The sequence below is a fragment of the Oryza brachyantha genome, chromosome 8, assembly GCF_000231095.2.
Source record: "Oryza brachyantha chromosome 8, ObraRS2, whole genome shotgun sequence".
Classification (NCBI taxonomy): domain Eukaryota; kingdom Viridiplantae; phylum Streptophyta; class Magnoliopsida; order Poales; family Poaceae; genus Oryza; species Oryza brachyantha.
In genome coordinates, this window is record NC_023170.2 from 4,460,293 (window position 1) to 4,477,065 (window position 16,773).

Sequence of the window (16,773 nt, forward strand, 5' to 3'; positions counted from 1 at the left end):
TTCCTTCAAAGAATAAAAAACAAAAGGGCATGATATCATCATTGCTTTCCAAGATCTACCAGAATCAGGGTCATTAGTGCTTAAAGCTGTATGTACATCCATGGCACATGCTGCTCCCTACTTGCAGCACAACCTCACTTTCAGAAAAATGAAAAAGGGAGGAGGATGACAAGAAAACGAAGGACAAAACTTGCATTGTGGTGCACTTAAATGCCGTCGCTAACAACGTCATAAGTGTGCACTGAGCCCCCACTAATTTCACCATATGACGTGTACTTAAAGACACAAGAAAAAATGAGCCCATTAAGGCAGTATAAGTGATCATGACTTGCTACCTAGTAGTAGCTGTCTCAGTGTTCCTCACCAACTCACCAAGTGTACAGCATCTGTATGAATTCAGATCACCATCTTATGGTCCTCCAAGTGACAAGAAGCCAAAACTGAAGTTAGTTAATTGAAGATCATTTGCTGTTCTTTCCTCCTTTAGTTTATTTCTGTGTTAGGGGATTAATGCATTCATGTGTTATATCTTGTCAGCATAATGTTTGATTGTGAGTTTCTGTGATTGTGAGAGAAAATACGTGTAGTTTGTTGGATGTGATGCCAAATTAGATGGAACGAACCAAGGGTTTGCTGGTGGCCCCACAAGCGAAAACACATCCTTACTGGATGGCAGCTTGGAGCTAACTTTTTGCCGGTCTTAGAAATGGCACGTAACATATTTATCATCCGCTGTCTATGACACGTGGGTCCTTATGTGTATATGACACGTGGACCCAGTGGAAAATATGTTAGCGTTATTTTTAAGAGTGACAAAAAGTTAATTATTCGCCATTCCTGAGTTTGTTGTCTCATGAATTTGTTGTGTCCATTGATCCTCCACATTCACCACCATTTTATGGCTAACGCCATCTACGCAATCGATGTCAAGAAACATCCATTGGCACACAATTGTACCGTATGCTATTGGTGGAGCTAGGAAATTTGTGTATCATGGACAAATCTAACTATGTTGACTTGTTGAGTATTTCCTGTCAAAATTGTATTTTTGGCCACTACAATAACACCAAAATTCTATCGAACATTCGTAAATGAGCTCAGACATCCATCTTAGCACCCAGCAAAAATACACAAGCTTTGCTATGAAAATATATTACAAGATGTTATAGTATTTTTTTTCTCAACTATCCTAATATCATTTGTTTGAACTAAATATGAATTATTCCATAATATCAGGAAATATCATGAGGTAATTCGTAAAATAACTGTAGAAAGTAGGCGGCAAATTCACTGTCACCACTACTAGAGATATTTAGAGATATTTAAAGTAGTATAGATAAGTCAACATTTGAATTTTTAACCTTAAATTTGGAGTTGATTTTGAAGTTTTTTACCATATTTTATTTTTTAATCTTTACTTTTATATCACTAAGAACATATATATAAAAGTTTTATTCATAAGTTATTTTTTTTAAATATACTGTTTGGTTTTTCCATGAAAAGGTCAAAAGATAAGCCTCCTAGGTTGGACCACACTTAAATGCACACGCTCTTGTGTAATTAAAGTTTATTCTATAATTACCACGGCTTGTTGCTATCCATTATGGATCGTCACGTAGCCACACTGTACCAAAACCGGGCAGTTTTCGTGCCGGGATGTATTTTCCTGGTCTAAATAGTTTGAGGATGTATTATGCTCAATTTCAAAAGTTAATGAACTAAAGTTAGAATATGATAAAAGTTGAGAGGCATAAAAATTGTTAGATCATGTCTCGAATATTACTAGTCATAGTCATATACAATATCTATAAATATAGGACACCCTTATACATGTAAGACTATACCGTTACGAGTAGATTTGTCTCCCATGGTTTTTCTCCTCTCCACCTTGAGGGATTTTTGTACGTTAAATCCTATCTATTAATCTATTATCCCTATCAAGTGCTATCAGAGCTCTATTCACTTTGATTTTTCCTTTCCACATTGGAGGGGGTTTTCCGCGTTAAATCATGTCTCTTGATCTATTATCCCTAACAAAAACGATTTTTTCATTAATATATATGGTGTGAAATATAAAGCATCATTCTAGCTAACTACTCCTATACAGCATGTTTTTGTGCAGGGTTGTACTCCTGAAGAACCCAAGTCATAAAAAACAATCCTATACTTTTAGGTAGGTTTTAATGGGTATATATAATAATTTCTCATCCCATACATACAAGAAGAAATGATATTTACTGGGTTTGTTTGACTAGCACTGATTAATGTTTTCTTTTTTCACATGGATGAAAACTCGTCTTACCATACAATGGACTCCAGTAATGCAACAATATTGATACTAAAATGTGTACATGTAGGACATGAAATCCCTAATTGAAATATAGTTTTTATAGTCCTCATATGATACACGTGTTTGATGCTAGTTGTAGGTAATGACAGAGCAATAGCTATTGGTGGAAGTGCTGGCATCATACATATTTGTTGGTACAACAATAACATATTATTTAGCATAAACACCTTACACATCAAATGCACCAACTATGTATAGCCATACCTGGAATACTATCAATATAGTGCCGAATTAAGCTACACTCATTAAGGTCACGATAGTATCTAATTAAGAAAATTTGTTAATATGCCTAAAAAGGAAAATTTGTTAATATAGAAGAGAGCCAGAGAGGAGATAATAGAAAAACATCGTTGGTTCTGTTAATAATGACTCAGGCTGAAGAAAACACAAGGAGACCAAATAAATGAAAAAAAATATTTACTATATTTTTTTATCTATTTTACATAAATATATATAAGAAAAAATTATAAAAATATACATGTGCCGTGGTGCAGGGATTTACTATATTGTTTATCTTGTAGGGGTAGATTTTCATTCTAACCGGAGCGCCCGCACTATGTTAACTTTAAACATGCCCCAATCTAGGACCTAGGTCTAGTTACTGAGCTACAGGGGTCCAGGGAGATACTCACAACCCAAATCATAGCTAAAAATATTATTTAAAAATGTTACACACATATCTACTTTAGTTATGTCATCCTAACCGTCACAAATTTATGAGTTAAGAAAGATTGATATTATATCTTTCCCTGTCCTTTCCTTTCCTTTCCTTGCATTTTGAATAGAATCATTGATTAACAATCTATAAGCTATTTCATGTCACAGTAGGTCCTAACCAATTGGTACATTTTATACTGAAATCAGCATTAGCTGACAACAGAACAGTGGTAGAAAGCCTCTTCCTCTGATTTGTTTTTGCCTGAGCTCCTTTGTTAATTCTTGCTACCAATTATCTATCCCACTGTCTCCCCATATGGTTAAAAAAAATTTCTCACATTGACACGCCTACCATGAGACACCAGGAATTCAGGATCACTAGACACTTGAACTTCACTCTTCTTTTGGTCTTAGTTTAGGATGCAAGACTTCTTACAAAGAAACAGTTCAAGTCTCATTCAAATTGATGAACAAATATCATTCAATCCAAACATGTATCCTGCTGTCTCCATGGAACTGGGAAAGGATCACAAACGGACCCCAGGAATATCAAACTTTAAGAGGGTTGGCAACTACTCCACATGCCATCTGATCAATCATGTCTGATCCTTTAGTATGGAAGAAAAGGAAGGAAATGTCATAAACAGGGAATAAAGTGAAAGTTGCCTGATTCTTTTTCATATCAGCTATCTACTCATCTTAGGCTCACAACAAAAAAATGCAAAAGTTATGATTTCTAAAATAATTTGATTCATAATGTACACAGATCATGGAATTAATTACAAGGACAATTATACATCATCTTCGAAATATACTTACCATGGGATCTGGATTTTAGATTGAAATGTGCATAAATTGAAACTGGAACGATTTATAACATTACGGGAATTCTTCACCACAAAAACATATGGGCTCGGTTCCACTGAGAATCTCTAAACAGCTCCGTTGTAGCTAGAACTCAAGACATCCTTGTTACAAGTATCCATAGCTCACAAAAGAAAGAAAAACAGATGAAATATATAAATACTATACAATCAAAACCCAAGCAACAGACCACCCGTATTGAACTTAACCATAAACACAGCAATGCATTTGCACATTCTTTCAACTCTTAACATCCCACAAAATAAACCCAAAGATTTTGACAGGTTTCTATTTCTTGGCGTGACTGCAAGAACAAAACTAAGCTTAGAGTGGTATCTCTTTTTTTTTCCTCTCAAAAACGCAGGAGAGTTGCATTTCATTTCATTAAGGGGAAGAAAAAACAACACAAAAATATTTACAGAGTAGGAAGACCCGAGCCCTCCTAGTGAGACCCACACACACTAGGCCACCTGGAGTGTAAGCTTCCCTAGGCTTGTCATCCCACTAAGGAGCTTTTGAAGGCCAGAAGCTCCTGCAGCACACCAAAGATAACCCTCATTTTCTACCACTTGCAAGACCAGCACAATTTTAGGATTGGCACCATTGAAGACACAATCATTGCGGTGCTTCCAAATCTCCCAAACTACTAGGGTCACCAAAGAGTTAATCCCCTTTCGCTTTGCTCCACCACCTTAGAAAGCGGTCAGTAGAGGGCTGAGGCGCAACCTCCACTAACCCCAGCCTCAAGAAGATTGCCGTCCATACTTGGCGAGAACTTAGACTGGTATCTCATCGATATTCGATGTATCATCGCATCTTAAGACTAGCCCATAGAAACTATTAGTCAGGATGATGAACATTGCCCACTGGCAGCTAGTGGAGATATGTTGAGATGGAGGGATAATCGTCAACAATTTTTCATTCCTTTGAACACAACCCGCATGACACTCACTGTGCTGCCCTCCTCTATGTATCTGCACTGTAAATGCCCATGCCAAACTTTGCCTCAAAAAAAATGTCCATGTCAAATGAAACAGGTAGCTATTTAATTCAGGGAACGGCGTGAGTGAAAATAGTTTCATGCTCATACATTCTAGAATAATTCAGACATAGAACCAGAACAAAAGAGAGTAACCTTCTTTTAGGTGCATTCTACTATCATCATTTGAGAAATTCCTTTCTCTTAACCATCTCATCACTTGAGACATTCCTTTAGTAGACATGTCCTTGTTATCCAGGTTTATGTTAATAACAACAGATTCATCAACATAATTAAGAGGTTAATGGTGCTCTATATCCTGTTTTGACCAATGCTCATAGTTCAGATTGGAAACCGGAGATGTAGAAACAGCATGTTGCTGCAATTGTAGCAAGGAAAATGTGAGGGCACAGTGTTTTTATGTTTGGAGAATTACAACAATTGGCGTTCTTCAATAAAATCCTCAGGGCATACAACAGTAGTGCATTGTGAGATCTCATCTTGATGATAATCAAAGTTCCAGTTGAAAGGAAACTCACCTCCATTGGCCTGAGTCCCCAAGTAAATCTGCAATTCTCAGCCTTAGCAGCTTTTGATTCCCATCCCCTGTACTCATACAGGCAAGTCGAAGTGTACACACATCTTGGAATACTTTGAAATGAGGACTAAAGGGGAAAATTTCCACAAGTAAAAACCTGTGAAAAATGTCAAAATAAGCCATATTGCTATAAGGCAATCAAGTTTCTAACAATTACAAGCTTTGCTGTCAAAAGAACTTTTTTTTTTTTGAGAAAGCATTAGATTGCAAGACAGCACTAAGAATGAAGCCACCTTCTATGTATGAACTCCATCACAAAGAGAAGAACAACCATTCAGAGAATTAGTTGTCTCTGGAATGCCACCCTTGATCAAGTAACTGTCTTCTACATTCAGATTTGTTTGTGTCCATGCCGCCTGGTTGTGAGCAAAAGAGGTCGCACTCATGCATCTTCATCGATACGCTAGAATCAAGAGGGCATGCCTAATACTTTTCGTATAACAGCACCAGATGAATTCATATATAGGTTTAGACAGGATAGATGAATGCCTTCTTTCCAGGTTTTCTCCATGCTTATTGAGAGGTCCAGACAGGACAGACCTTAGGTTGCTCAGGTCGGCCCGAGACATAAAGGCAATACAAATACAATGGTTAGCTGATGGGATGGAACAACGTTTTGAACCAACAAATTCAGCTATACCTTGAGAATGTAACCAAGAAATACTTGTCATGTTTTTAACCAACATTGCCAGATACAACTCCAACACCCACCTTGCATCTTCAGTTCAGCGCCATAAAACAGAAAGTGGAACAGAATAAATAAACTAAATTTCACATAGCAGAGGTCAAGAAAGAAGGGAAGTTGAATTCGGTTAATAGCTAGCACAGGTGGAATGCTGAATTCGGAAAATACCAGGAAGAAAAATGCCTGCTTTTGCTGGATACTTTGCCGGGCGCCGTGAGCGAGCTTGAGCTTCCCCCCTTCTCCATGCTGCCTCTCGATGGGCAATCATCTAGCACAAGATGCATGGCTGCAGCATTCCGACTGAATAACTCCTCCTCTACTCCCCATGCATCACCCAACCAAGAAAAGAAAATAGCAGGAATTCGTCTGAAAGAACACAAACCAAGAAGGGGGTACAAGATCCATACATATGTAAAAATTGCAACTTGGACTCAGATTCGTACACACCACCATACGAGCTCACACGGTCGCGCGCGAGAAAGGGAAGATCTCGCCGCTGCTCATCCCTCCCCTTGCGTCGGCAGGGAGAAACCACCTCGCCTGCCACTCCCGCAGAAAGGGGAACAAACAAACAAAACCTTCTCAATTGAAGTGGGGGTATTTTGGTCTTTTCAGCTCCTGGATTTGGTCGACCATTCGGCTCACTACGGACTTACTACTGCATCCTCGAGGAATTTCTAACTAATAAGAAGAATAGAAAAGGCGTAGTCATAGGCATATATAATAATATTTATAGAATTTTTTTCAAGAGATTTGAGTGGATAAAAATTTGTCAATGTTTTTTCTCTATAATTGGCAGAAAAGGAAAATTTTTTTTTGGTTTTTCTATACTTTATTACTACCAACCGAATGGTTTTTAAAGAAATATAATCCTTAGTAATTGGATTTTTTTTCCTTTAAAACAAATAGGCCCTATACATGGCTTCAAATTTTGGAAAACTAGGCCATGGAATCTTGTCTGGACAAGTCTTTTTCACCAGCGCCGCTCCTCCACGTACACAGTATCACTTCTCTATGCTTCTTCATCGTTGGTGATCTCCCCGCACTTGCACCACAGACGTTTCATCCCCCACGCTCATGCTGCCGGCATTGCTCCCCCATACGCCCGCGTCTCCACATCGCTCCCCTCATCCCACGCCAATCTCCACCCGCGATGCCGGTCTCCACCTGCGATGCTCCTCCGCCAGCCTTGTCGCTAGAGCCGACCTGTGTTCACTTTCCGTGTCTTCCCCGCCCTCTATGCTGTCTCGCGGTGATTATATCAGATAATTAGTATCATCTGGTACCAACTAGTATCATCTAGTTCATAATTTGTATTGTTCCGAAGGGATTCCGTTCTATAATCTAGATGTTTAAATTTTACCGAAGGGATTCCATTCTATAATCTAGATGTTTAAATTTTACAAACCATGTATATTATGGATGGAGTTTTAGAAAAATACAAGATATTTTATATGTGGTAAATAACTATAGGTATTATGACCTTATACTCTTAAACCATATTTGTTTTATCAAACATGAGTTATAGAATTACATGTAAAATTATATGATTATAAGTTCCTTTACATATCATATATAAGTTAGTCACGCAACATTAATCATTTTTTTGATTTAGCACTAAATTAAAATGTTTAATAGTGTGATTTTGTGAAACTCCTATACCACAATACATGGGTTTATGTGTCATGTGCCAAAATCTATGTTGTTTTGTGCGACTTAGACCATAATACATATGATCTTGTGAAACTATTTTGTTTTTTTTTTCTGAATTGGATGTCTACCCTCTCTATTCGTTTCAAAATAAATATAAGGTGTTTTAGTTTTTGTTGTCATGACTCCCTACTAAATTTTCTAACTCCAAACCAGTACTACCTCTATATTAGATGATGACGTTAACTTTTGGGCATACAGTTGATCATTCATCTTATTAGAAAACTTGTGAAATTATCATTTATTTTGTGATTGGATTTATTATCAAATATTTATTAATTATAATTTAATTTTTTTACATATTTATATATTTTTAAATAAGAAGAATGATCAAACATGTTATAAAATTCAATGACACCATTAGTTAAAATACAGAGAGAGCGTGTTTGAAAATTATATTTAATCATCGATTTGATAAAATTAATTTAGTGTTGTGAATGTTACTGTGTCTTTATATACAGTTGTTAAAAGTCAAAAAAGTTTAACTTGGATTAAACCCATAATAACTTATGTTTTGAAACGGAAGGAGTCATGTGCTATGAAATGCAATTCTTTCCTGATTAAATATGAAGAACGCACAAATATGATAGGATATCATTATGCCATCCGGGTGGAACAATCACAATACAAAGAACATACAAAATTACAAACCCAAGGTGAAACAAATATGAAACAGAGTCATAAATTTTAGATGCAAGAACATGTTCTGGCTGTCAAGTTCCAATAGTTCAAGATGACTTAAACATTATGTGGTGTAAATCTACGGGTGCATATCTTATACTAATATATTAGCCAATTGCACAAGTTAAGACATCCCTGCATTCAGCTCATCTTGTGAATAATTAGGACTCTGTCAGCTGTAAAGTTTCTATGTTTTAGAGTGCCCCTTAATTTTATCCGTAAAAGATACTTTAATAATTTTAGGTATTCAAACAGCTTTTTTAGAAAAAATAAGCACACCGCCGTGCCACAGACTGAGCCATAAATTTTGCTGTCTACATGTATATTGTTTGGTGGTTCTATGGTCATCACTATGTTTTCCAGACATCTTATTGAATAATATTTCCGTTCATATCATTAAACAAAACAAACTTATAGAGTTCAATTTGTCGTATATGTGCTCCCCAACCAAATTCAAAAATCATATTCATATACGGTGATGGCAAGTGACAGCACAATTCCAAAAACAAAAAAAATAAATCATTTATATGCCACCAAAGTTGTCTTCATCCTTACTGCTTTATTGCCACATTGACGTTTGGATTAACTATGCCCATGTTATCGATGAGGCAACAAGCTAGGGGTTTCATAAATTAGTGCATCCAGAGATGCAATTAATTAGTGCATCCAGACATGCAAATACTCTACCATGTGCCATGTACTTAAAAGATACAAAGAACTCATCAAGGACAGGGGTTTATATAATATAATTATTATCACTCTCTAGGCTAGCTACATCTCCCCAAGTACAAATTAACTTTCATGATCTGATTTTTGCATAAACTTGTAAGTTTTGTTTTCTCCAAATCAAGGAGCCAAAGACAAAGTTAATTAAAGACAATATATCATTTTGTCCTTTCTTAATACTCAAGATTGTTCGTCCGTTCTTTCCATCTTCTCTTCCCTCTTGTTCTTTTCTCCTTTTATTTGAGGATATTTTTTTTGTAATATATGTGCTTTTTCGTGACGCCTAAAATAAAATATGTGCCTTTGTGAGAGCAATATATATACACTTTCTGTTAGAGCAAATAAGTTGATGCCATATTAGGTGGTACCAACCAAACCAAAGACATGCATGCATGAGAGCGTGTGGTGTTGCTTACCCCCACACCTAAAATCGTATGAGCTTAATAACAAGTAATTACTTAATGCAGTTTGGAGTGTCTCTCCCTCTATCTTTTTTTGAAAAAAAAAACAGAGAAATGACTCATTTTTTTAATGTTACTATCTCATGTATTGTCATTCAAATGGTGTGCTGACTGCTGATCAAAGCGTATGACAGGTTTGTGGTAATAAGAGGAAGCTTTTAGTATTTTTTTTTCTCTTTTGCAATATACTATGTATATGCATTGATAATGTACCAAACTATTTATGTCACTGGTGTTGTATACGTAGGTTTTGCACTTAATGCATTTGTTCGCAGTTACTCTGCCTAGCTCCACTCAAAAAGATATCCTTAGTCTAATTCTTTCTTAGTTATATCATATATATTTTTAAATGAAAAAACTCAAACTATATTGTAGATTAATATATTTTATTTTGTTGCACGTGCTTCCGACTTTGTATTGACAGGGACTTGGTGTGACTTGAGGTTACATATATAAATAAAATACTAGTGTTAGACACGATTTACATATGTGTAGACAACATGCCCATCAGATATGAGAAAACAAAGCAATAATTGCATGTGTAAATGTTGTGCATAATGACAAATAAGATACTATGAAGAGGTACTCATAAGAAGAACTACTATACTACTATATCCGTTCTAAAATATATCTACATATTTCTCAAAATAAATCTGGATAAGAAATAGTTATATTTTAAAATAGTGGGAACATACGTTAGTTATAGCCCATAATGTATAATATGGTAACACATTGCACTGAAAGCATGCAAACCGTTTCAATGCCAACTACATGATTCTAGAAAGTTACATAGACAAGACAATTCAGTTCTTTTGGTATGGGCTGATCGTACAATAGACACAATATAACAATACACATCTAGAGTAAAAAAAAACTGGGATGTTACTTTTCTTTTAGAAAAATCAATATATACTGTACTAAAAATGTTTTAGCAGGTTGAATATAGAAATAAATACTACAAGATCAAGGCTAGACAACTAAATCGACAACATAGTTAAGTTTTTTTTATCCATCTTCTTTTTTCTCATTAGTGCCAACTGTAAGGGTAAATATACGATGGAAACCACGTAAACCATAATATAAATACTCTCAAAATTAGGAATATATCCTATAGTGCACCAACAAGTTTTTCTTGTTAGACAAATCCCACGATCCAGAATTTCGTGTTAATCCAACATCCTGAATCACTTTCTATTAAGAGAATTCTCATTAAGATATAAATATAGACTTTTCCATTAGAGAATTTTTTATATTAGAATTTGTTTATAAAATTATAGAATTTCTATATATTAGAAATTATCTTCCTAATTATATAATTTCTACATATTAGAAATTATCTTCCAATTAGAAACAAGGTAAACTATTTCTATGTATTAGAGACTTTCCAACTATAAAGTTTTCATAAATATGCACAATATATATTTATGATCAAAGTCTAACCATAGCATTGGTGGATGGCGCAATAGCACCATGGCAACATAACATCACCTATGGCTAACTCAATAGCACCACTTGGTGCAAAATGCTGTTAAAACACCCACAACGATGTCAAGACACTAACAAATTCATGTTCATCGCCACGTTGCAATGCTGCACTCATTGTCCAATCACTCAAGGCTTACTTGGTGTCTGGCCGGGACACCATTGCCGGATACCAAGACAGCAGCTAGCAAAGTATTTTTCTCCTCACCTATCAACACATAGTTTTTTTTTCTTCATTAATTTCACATAAAAATAATAAGACTTAGAGTGGTTATCATGTGTTTGCATGTAAGATGTTTTAGTCATGTCAATTTTGAAGAGAAGAACACATGCACCGCTATTTTTCTTGATAAGTGTAGTCTTGCGAATTTACATGTTGAAAATCTATAACCATTATGCCATATATATGCTTACATAAATAGTAACATGTATTTGTTTTAGTATAGAATACAGTTTACTACTTTTGTTTTCTATCATCGATTTCATTTGTACATGGTAATTTTTTGATTTAAAAATTATAATATATGCCATGCTATTAAATAACTTTGTTTAAGGTATTTACATAAAATAAGTGGATGTTGATCAATTCTGTCATGCAACGTCACCGGATGTGCTTGCATGGTGGATGGAGAAAGTGATGACCAGAGACTGATCGCCACTAGAATCTATTTAGAAATGGAATAAACCAAAATTGAGTTGTCACAGGATAAAGATGTACCATAATTTGATACATTTAATAATTGGCCATATTCCATTAGATTGAGTCTCAAGCTCAAACTAATTATAAATGAGGATAACTAATGGATAATGATTTCTTTAACATGGCCATATATATATATAATATAATATAATATAATATAAAATAAATTTGGCTCACACCTAAACTTTCGTCAAAAGCTCGATATTGGATGATTGGCAAAGTCATGTTGTAGCTGGTCCGAAATTGACTACAACGTGACAAGATTGATATACCTCTATCATATTTGCCTATGTTTTTGTTATTTTAACGGTTAGCATTTTATGCACTACCAAACACAATCCCATTTACAAAACTCAATGTAAAAAAAAAATCTCCATGCACCTTTCTTCTAGTCACATTGGATCAAGATACCAAAGAACTCTATGTACTAGACCCTAATCTTCTTAATCCTATTTATAAAAATAACCTGAACATCATATATGTGAAAAGCTTTTAGGTATTGATGAACCCTTCCACAGAGCCATGCATAGAGCATGCGCTATATATATATCTATGTGGAATGGGGATATAAATGCGGAGTTAAATAAACCTTTGAAATATTTAATTTGATTCCTGACATGTAAGTTTTCTTCAAAAATTTTGTTGTAACCATTAAATTTATTTTCTATAATGCAAAGGTAGCAAACGATTGAATCTTTTCAGTGAACTATCTGGTCAAGTCCTTCTTTTCATGCAAACATGGAAAATGAAGAATTACGCTTGCCATCTTCTAACATTTTTTAGGCATGCCATCTTTTAACGTTAGTACAGTAGCACATCCACTAATCATGTAGAAATAGTGCATATGATTTATTTACAAATAATTATAAATATATGATGGCTACAAGATAAAGAAACATTTTTGATAAATCTATTGGAGTGCCAAAAGAATGAATATGAAAGCAATATACCTAGTAACGCACGAGATCACCTTAAGTGTACCATTAATGCTCAAGGTTAGAATTAGTTAATTGGCTATAGGGTATTCTCCATGGTTTCACCGGAAATGAGTATGGTTTGATCTTCTGTATGCCCACAACAAGTTAATGTAATAACATTATAACATTCATTTCTATGTGGGTACATATTGTTCTTATGATTGTATTGAAGTTATGACATATAATTGTTGATGATATTGGATTTTATATTTATAGGAAATATGATATTATTGCACTTCACATGAAATATATTTGATAATGTATCATCAAATATATTATAGCACAATAGCATAGGCACATGCACATTACTACTTACTAGTCATGAATAGTTGCACAAATAGATTCATATAGCAATGAGTTTTTGGAATGGTGAATTGACTCATCAATAATAGACACAATTGGTCACCTGGACGTTATTGGCTACGTGTGGTTTTATATTATAGTACTGTAGATCAACACTGATCATATCTGACGATCGAGAGGATATAGCAAGCGTGTGCTCAATACTATATTGTAGAGATACTCATATTTTCCAATTGCACCTTTTTTTCTCTACTTAAATATTGGTGCCATGGTTTACTGGAGTTCTTTCTCCTCTCTTATTTTTCCTTTGACTCCACCAGCTCCTCGTCCATTCTCTTTCCACTCTCTCATTGGTTATTTGTTTTGTGACTATGTTTCCCATTTTGTATCCTCCGAGGGCAAGAGGTAGAAAAAATATTGCAAATAAGTGATTTTGGAGTGGGAGGTGAGGTCATCCTCACTCATGGCTTTCTTGAGGTAAGATTACAACTTCCGTCATTTTTTGGACACATCAATTTTGTTGGGACCTATGTGCAATGGCGCGGTTTTGGTTTGTGAGTGCTTGATTGATGTGTATTTAGAGGGGAGTTCTTGATTTTCTTGGTTTGTTGCGTGTTCTAAGGGATGGCATGTTTAGGATGGTCATGTTGGTGTCATGAGGCTAGTAAGTATGAACGGATACGGCTATTTTAGGGTTTCGTGGGTTTTGGCATGTTAGCAGAGTGAGATTTAGGAGCAGATCTTAATAGATTTTTAGCTTAGAGTGCTAAGATATGCACAACATATGATCTTTCTCATGATAAATTTTGGTGTGGGGATTTGCGTCGCTTAACAGCTCATTTTTTTTCCATAGTAGAATTTAGGTTCTTTTATTTTATTTTCTGAGATAAGTGGGGAAATTAGCTTTTTTAATAGTGGTTCTTGGAAGCAACATCTAGGGCTAGTGTATGAACTTTCTCACCCGTGGCATAGTAGGATTTTGTAATCAACGGTTCGATAAACTAACCCATATACAAAACAATAAAATATCTACTTATTTTGTAGTATAATATTTTATTTTCCATTTAATGTCACTAAATTATTTTCTAATAAACACATACATTAGAGATACATTAACTAACTTATCATTTAATAGAATGAATATGTTGTGAAAATTATATAGCATACTCTATACATGATTGTTATTTTTAATATGCAACTACTAATAACATCAACAGTTTTCATAGTGAGTCAATAGGGGGTGATTGTGGCTTTTTGGAAGAAAAATCCAAACAACATATTTGTAAATTAAAAATAATTTATAAATAAAATTTTTATATACGTGTTCTTAGAGATCCAAAAGCTAAAGATGGAAAATAAACTACGATATAAAACCCCAAAACACCTCTAAATTTAATGTCAAAAATTTAAATTTTGGTTTGTAAACATAAGCATAAGTGAAATGATAGTAGTGCAGGTAATAAGTAAGGTTAAGTAGCATCAAGAAAGCATGGTGTTTTACGTTATGCCCGTCTTCCATCGTACACTTGCAACGAACTCGTTATAGGCATCTCAACAACGTCGTCTAAATCAGTAACAATTTGTTAGTATAAACATACACTGGCAATTGCAAACCCAAAAACACGCAAGCAAAAAACACATAGGGTTGTTTGGGTTGTTTGTAGTTTTACTTTATTTCCCAACAGTTCGTAATGGTAGATTTGGAAATTTAGAGCACACACATAAGGTAAAGTATAACGTCAAAATATTTATGTCTTGCTTGCCATTATCATTTTAGACTACTGTCAAGTGGCAAAACCAAAATTTTCACCATATTCAATTCATAAACATATTTGGAAACCATAAAATTATGCTCATGACATTTCACCATGTCGCTCTCGCTTATGAGCATGACTAATGGATTACTTTTTAACATTAAGATTTGTTCACTTTACCCATATGACGCAAAATAGTAATCAACGGATGCCACGCAATGCAAAGAAGTACATGACATTCTCTTTCATGATGATGGTATTGGCTAGCCTAATGCCTAGCCCCCCATATTTGCTTATGCTTATAAGCCAAAAATTGATATTTAGGGTTGGTTTTGCTTTTTTATTGCAATTTATCTTCCAACCTTTTGCTAGAGAGAACAAATGCAGATTTGCACCATAAAATTATTTTTTAATATTAATAAGTCATTTCGGTTATGCTTAATTTTATGAAAACAAATCTGTTGGCCTTTTGCTAGAGAGAACGAGGGCAGATTTACAACAAGGGCCTATCTTGATGCTAATAAATCCCCACGAGTTAAACCTTGTATCATGGGGCAGATTTACCACCGTTATGTTGAACAAAATTTAGATGTCCATGTTAATGTTGTATTTTGCGGCCAACTGTTCACACGGTTGCGAGGAAACATGAAAAATATATGACAAAAGGGAATATAAGGATAAGATTTTAATTTCCCATGTCATCACGACAAATGTCAAATATTTTTTATATATTGAAATATCATTAAGAATATTAGTAAATTATATGATAATGGGATCACATCCTACTGTACTAGTTGGGAGCCTATTGATCACTTGCATCGCTCGGGAAGGCTGAATTGGAAACATTTAGTTATATCCTCTAAATTTATGTGATAAAAATAAACATGCTCAACGTTGTTGAGGATATCATTTGGTTTCTTAACTTTTTCCAATTTGCAAGCCTACTTCTATATCTATCCCAATTGACGAGTCTGTTGAATTAAATAATGATTTAATTGTGCTATTTTGTGCCTTATTTTCTTTAAAAAAGACTACATTAAAAATTAGTACGCCGTGTAGCCTTATTTTTCCTCTTTTAAGTCAATTTCTCATTCGGTTCGTAGTCTTTCCTCTATTCGCATGAAAATCCGTTTCCTTTGATCCTCTTTTATTTTTTTTGTTATATATTCCTACGTTCCTCTTCACCAAAAAAAACTTTATATTTAACATATCCTTCATATACCTACACAAAGTTATCTTTCATATACATATACTATACAAAATTAGAAATACCTAAACACGCTTCACCTTTTCAAAACACAACACATTTATCCATACTTTACCAAGCTCCGATATAATAACTACCAAAAAAAATAAAATCTACATATAACAACAAACAAAAAAAAAACTAGAAGAGAAAAACCATTTGTAAGACGAGGCAGCTGTACATCTCCCAAAATTTATCGTTACGAAAAGAAAAATATTACTACCACTAGCACCACGTTTCCCGCAGGTGTTTGGGGCATTCCGCTTCCTTCCTTCCTGCAGCCTTCGGTGGTTACTACCAACCCCAAATAAATTTATTTTTTATTTTTTAATACCATATTTTGTCTCTTCGTCTTATTTAAATTTTTTTATGATTAATATTTTTATTGTTACTAGATAATAAAATATAAATAATACTTTACGTACAACTAACTTTTTATATTTTTATAAATTTTTAAAATAAAACAAATAATCTGAATATTGAAACCAGAAATCGAAAATAACGTTAACGTGGCACGGAGGTTGTACCACACTCCTACTTGAGCCGATGCCCCGTATATAAACCCACCACCCCGTCCGCTTCGCCGCTGCCACTGCCAGC

At 34.6% G+C, this 16,773-nt stretch overlaps 1 long non-coding RNA gene across 7 annotated transcripts; it reads right to left on the bottom strand.

Annotated features, from left to right (window-relative positions):
• Positions 1 to 3,934: 3,934 nt before the first annotated feature.
• Positions 3,935 to 6,696, bottom strand: LOC102722789. Of its 7 annotated transcripts, none has more exons than XR_423720.3 (5): positions 6,581 to 6,696; positions 6,302 to 6,499; positions 5,682 to 6,166; positions 5,390 to 5,545; positions 3,935 to 5,229 (listed from the first exon to the last, which is right to left on the bottom strand). It is a non-coding gene; the product is annotated as an uncharacterized LOC102722789 (long non-coding RNA). The 7 variants fall into 7 exon arrangements; XR_001550944.2 differs by having other exon boundaries at positions 6,302 to 6,419; positions 6,541 to 6,696; XR_001550943.2 differs by having other exon boundaries at positions 3,936 to 5,229; positions 6,302 to 6,449.
• Between the last annotated feature and the right edge of the window lie 10,077 nt (positions 6,697 to 16,773).